At 39.9% G+C, this 6,000-nt stretch overlaps 1 pseudogene; it reads right to left on the bottom strand.

Moving 5' to 3' along the window:
- Positions 1-4,804: 4,804 nt before the first annotated feature.
- Positions 4,805-4,976, bottom strand: LOC126254352 (U2 spliceosomal RNA; annotated as a pseudogene).
- Positions 4,977-6,000: the final 1,024 nt, after the last annotated feature.

The following is a 6,000-nucleotide window of genomic DNA, read 5'->3' as shown; positions in this document are numbered from 1 at the left end:
ACGGTTCACCAGTATCAACATTGTTTGGCTTCTAATGGTGGTCACTTTGTTTGGCTTCTAATGGTGGTCACTTTTTGTTTGACTTCTACGAATACATAAAATAACCTTCTCCTCATGCTAGAATTGTAATGGTATGTCACTTTGTTCCATTAATATTGACTATCAAAGAGAGTCTACAGTTTTCTGGACCCCTCTATATTTATACGTTTTTAATGGTTCAAATGGCTCTGAGCACTATGGGACTTAACAGCTGTGGTCATCAGTCCCCTAGAACTTAGAACTACTTAAACCTAACTAACCTAAGGACATCACACACTTCCATGCCCGAGGCAGGATTCGAACCTGCGACCGTAGCAGTCGCGCGGTTCCGGCCTGCGCGCCTAGAACTGCGAGACCACCGCGGCCGGCTATATACGTTTTTATACCAATAACTTTTCTATGTCCAAAAGGAAAGAGTCAAATGCTGTTTGCACCGAATTTTGTACAGTATGGGTTGAATAACCAATTCTTTCTGTAACTCTATCTAAATCACTTTAAACTTTTCTGAACACATTTTTATTCTCCTTTCTCTTCACACCGCCAAAATTCCTGTTATTGTTATCAGCAGTACAACAAATCAACTTTTCTTCAAATTTGTATTTTTTCACATAGTGCAGCAAATAAAGACTAAATTGGAGCAGTTTCATCTGACACTTCGTCGAAATTTTGTCCTTTAGGCTGGAATATCTTGTAACAACCCGAACAGCAAGTTTTATTTCACTTTCGTTTGAGATATCCATCGTCACTATTACACAATTAATGTTTTCCAAAGAACGCACGGCATTATCAAATATAGATGGCGAAATAACATTTACAATAACTGCTTTGGTTTTGGTTCTAGCAGATGAAAATTTTAGATGTCACTGTGATATTTTGAAACTGAATTTGTGTCTAGCAGTGGGGTATGAAAAGTAATCTCTTTAGCAGCACACTCCAGATCAAGTTATTCCGTCTTCAGCTTTAAAAATTTCTTATGTATGGCGATGCAATAACATTAATAGCACTCCCTTGTTTAGTTATTTTCACATGGTCTTTAACAATAACCTTTCGTTTATGTGCAACAGCAAATTCTCCAGTTCACTAAGTGCAATAAACATATTCATTGTTACTGTCATTGCAGAATTTCAAACATTTGTATTCCTGTTGCAAATTAACACTAAACACACACTTTCCTTTTTCCCTTTCTAAACGAGGAGACAAACAACGACTAAAGATAGAAAGCTCAAAAACGTGAAAATGAGTTTCTTCACACATGAAAACAGCATAAGCACATTGCCCATGTTGCGTTGCCAAAGGACTAAAGCAGGGCCTCTCACAACTGGGAAATCATGGGCACGCAAAGTGACTTGCGGAGAGTGTTTGTACGCTGCATCGGTACAATTCAGCTTAATTTGTCTCAACTTGACTTGCATGTTGAAGCCGCCATTGTGCACTGCGGAGTGTGTTGATAGCAACTCATTCAACACTGAAACAAGGCAGTTACTAGAATAACAGAACAACCTGCTCCAAAAGTAGGAAAGATTTATGGAAGCCTATTTAAACCAGAATTGGAATTTCCTTATTTTTTAGTTGTGATGATAAAGCCAAACACCTTATTCATGTACAGGAATTATGTGTGTAAGAAAGGCGTCTATTGAAAGACACTACATCAAATTGTCGTGTCAGAAAAGTATAGTGAAATCATAGATGATGCCAGAGATGAAGAATGAAGGAAGTTACAAACTATTGCAGAAGAGATTTTGTATCCACAGATAAGGTTTGTACCAGTGTTTGAATTGATTAAAAGTCCTGTAAAACGAACTGCAGTGTTTTTTTTTTTTTTTTACATTCCTCTAAAATGTATATTCGGTTTCCCTTGTATTATTCCTAACACAATCTTTTTTTTCTAAATTAGACAGAAGGACTCTTAGGGGTAGTTATAAAGTTGCTCGACATCTAGCAAGAGACGGAAAGCCATTTATGGAAGCTCCATTAATAAAGACTATTTTGTTTTCCCACATCAGCTGCTGCATACAGCTGAATAACACTTTGTAGTGCGATAATGCCTCAGAGAATCAGCGACATTGCCGGGGAATTCGGATGAACAATAGGCAGCCAAAATTTAAAACCTCTTAGCGTACTCCATCACACTTGATGAGCGCCCAAATGGTTCAAATGGTTCTGAGCACTATGGGACTTAACTTCTGAGGCCATCAGTCCCCTAGAACTTAGAACTACTTAAACCTAAGGACATCACACACATCCATGCCCGAGGCAGGATTCGAACCTGCGACCATAGCGGTCGCGCGGTTCCAGACTGTAGCGCCTAGAACCACTCGGGCACCCCGGCCGGCCATGAGGGCCCACATTTTACCGACATGGCTGAGTTAGTCATTTTTGCGTGGCTTGAACGAGGACCTAGATGTAACAAAAGAGCTCCTAGATACAATTTCGATGGAATACAGTAGTCCAATAGCAGGCATTTCAGAAGTGGTCTAAATAGCATTTGAAGGAATGGGACTCACTTGAGAAAAGCTGTTTTCTGTAACCATAGCCGTACCCACAGACAGCAATGCCCTGTAAAGTAAAAGGGTTCATTGGCCTACTGCAAGCTTCACAAGCAATAACTGAAACATTATTGTTAAAATGCGTTCTTTTTGTGTTTTTTCCTTCCTCAGTCATTCTTAAGCCTGCTGTTAATATGATAGGATTACAGAATGACCACTGTTGAAGAATAGTGAATTTTTAGTGTCAAAGCATGGAATCGACATACAATACCATCGTTCTGTCACTGTATGCAGTCTTGTATGGAGTTAAAAGAAAAACATCGTCATGTCCCCCAGCAGAGTGTTGTTGTTAAGATCTGTGCTATAGGGTTCTATATGACCGAGTAACAAGTACTTTTCGACATATGAACCGCACTAAGCTAGTAGAGAGTGACTACATTCTGTGTTGGGTGTATTTCAAGGGGAAAACGAAAATCTGAGTGCTGCCTATGGCAAGCATCACATTACTTTAGTATAAAGCATTATATAGCAGATGTAATCGGAACTGGCAGATGAAGGGTAACTGGTTTCTGAACATAGGCGCCATATGCTGGGTAGAAGGATGGTGTTATATATTAGTACTTTAATAGGAGGATGTCTGCACACTCTAGAGATATTGTACCATATTCCATAGTCAGGAGCATGGTATATATCAGGAGAAAGTGGTGTGAATGCAGAAGGAATATAAAAAATATCTGTCTAAAGCAGAACTGGTTGATGTTGAAATGGACCTTCAGTCTGTACTAGTATAATGACATAATATAGTAAAAGACAGTAATGTACCAGAATGCTGCTATAATTGTTAACTGATAGACGTTTTACATTTGCAATAGGCCTATTTAGCCATTATTGCCATCTTCAGGCTATCTGCAACCAAATGCACTTTGTTAAAAGTTGTAACATTATAAATAATACCAATTTTGTTTTATTGTATGCTAGTACTTCCTTCCATATTTCATCGTGGAGCTGTTGCTGTCTTGTAACAAAGCGTATTTAGTTGCAGGTAGCATGAAGATGGCGATAATACCGAAATAGGCCTATTGCTAGCATGAAACGTCTAGCAATTAACAATTATAGCAGCATTCTGGTACATTACCATCTTTTATCTTATTATGTCATTATAAGACATCGACAATGCTGCGCTCCCAAGAGAAAATAAAGTATTGGAATGACCTTTTATAGAAGACTATAGATAATCAGAACGGATATGTGTGACTACATAACGCTTGGGAGAAACGTTTTCATCTTCCCCTGCTAGAAAGTACCTGGTTTTTAAGCTCTGATTTATAGCATTAGAAATCGACTGTTCAAGTCTTATCATGCCTAAATGCTAGCGATATGGAAGTACATTTCAAAAATCAGTTTGGGGTGTTTATGGTAAAGAAAACTGTAATTTTCAAGGAACCTTCGTCAGTTATGGATGGGAGTACCCTATACCAGCGTCACTGTACTTTAATAGGCCTGGCATGCGTTACCAGCATCTGATTTCAGTCGACGATAGGATTACTGGGTATCTTTTCCTTCGTAGGCAAATTACATTTCGGAATTGGAATGAGGTCTGTATACATGAATATGACATGGAAGACTAGTTTTAATTGAACGTTTGTTAATGGGTGGAGGGAATACCCTACACAGTGTCACTGATACTCGCTTGGCAACCGTGTTACAGAGATCTGATTCCATTGCTTTGCTGGGTGAGCTGTATTTTCATCCTAAGCAGATTATATTTAGAAATCAGAGTGGAGCCTATATGCACGTAAATAGCGTGGAAGATTCTAGTTTTGATAGAATATTTGTTAATGGAGTGAGGGAGTACCATACACAGCATCACTATGTTAAATAGCACTGACCGACATTTGAAAACTATGTGATAGTATTTCGCAAATAGTTGTTTTTTGTGTGCTTTGAATTCCACATTTATTTCATGCAAAACCTGTTGGAGTAGGTATACCATACTGTAATTAACTTTCATTGAACTTTGAATAATTAAGTGACCAAAATCACGAATAGCACATCTCCATCTCAATGCTACCACTATCTTAAAGAAAACAGTGCTGTAGATCTACTCTCGCTTCACTGAATCACAAACAACTTCCTGCAAACTGTGTGTGTTCGCAGCATTTGCTTTACAAATAAGTCCTGTGATGATGGATATGATTCACCTGATATTTACAACTCATCTGTGCTGCTATTTGATTATCTTAAGAGACTTAATTGGTGACAAGGCATTTGACTACATAAAGATGAATGATAGTGAGGAGGTATCCTGTGATAGAGGTAGAGGATGCTCTTAGCACTCCGTCATCAGACGAAAACGAGTTTAATATTCTAGTCCTGTGATGCAGGACGTAACAGATATTAAGCTGATAAAAACAGACTTTTATACTGGATGAGAGAGTACTTAGAGGACATATAGCCTATGTCATAATGTTGTACAGGATTTGCACACTAAAAACGTTACTTTAGAGATGTGAAAACGTTTGTACACTCCAATTTCTTCTGTCTTCGACAGTAACACACATAAAAGGGAGGAATCTAGATTTCACATGAGAAATTCGAGGTGTATGGACAAGAACCTCCCTGTCCTGAAGAGGATAAAATGGATTTTTAAAATTGGGGAGTCTATGTCGGAAACTGCATTGCAGTTAAAACTCTACGTTCTGCTTGTATCGCAGTGTGGTAGAAATTAGCAAGGCCCATCTGAGCCCAATGACAGATATGGTCACAAGGAGTTTGACGAACGGATGCGACAGTTTAGCCTCTCGCGACCGGAGGGTGCAAAGAAAGGCGCCATCTCTTCAGGTACACAACACACTCGCTAGATGGTGCTGGACTAGAATGCAGGTGACTGGCTAGGTTTTTGTCTTGAGATCGTGCAATATATTTCCCACATTTCTGATCTTAGAAAGCGACTTGCGACTTGTAAATAGGTATAAACTTGTTTCATTCCCAAATGCTATTGCTAGGCCACCTCTATATAATGCCAGGGATCTCTAGCTAGTACTGCGTGTGCCCCAGGGCTGTGTACTCTACCCTCTCCTCTACCTCCTGTACATGGCCGATATGCCCGAACACCCCCCCCCTCCAGTACACCTCCTGCAGTATGCTGATGATACCACCTTCCTTGCCCTCGCTCCTACCCTTTAATGGTCCCAACGTCTTCTCCAGAATCAGCTTGACCGTTTTGCTACATGGTGTAACCAGTGGCTCCTGAAAATCAATTCTTCCAAGACCCAGGCGATCTTTGTAGGTCATACCACTCGCTCCTTCTGGCTCCTTGATTTCTCCCTTACCATCTGCGGCCATCTTGTCCGCCTCTCCCCCACCCTCACCTACCTTGGCCTCACCATTTTAGTAAAGGATGTGGGTCACTTTCCTAATATTGTTACCCATCCGCATACCCCTCCTAATACCTATTTACCTGTAGGTCGGCCGC

Source organism: Schistocerca nitens, chromosome 4, assembly GCF_023898315.1.
Source record: "Schistocerca nitens isolate TAMUIC-IGC-003100 chromosome 4, iqSchNite1.1, whole genome shotgun sequence".
Lineage (NCBI taxonomy): Eukaryota > Metazoa > Arthropoda > Insecta > Orthoptera > Acrididae > Schistocerca > Schistocerca nitens.
Note: the sequence above shows the minus strand (reverse complement) of the source record. Positions and strands in the feature narration are given on the sequence as shown.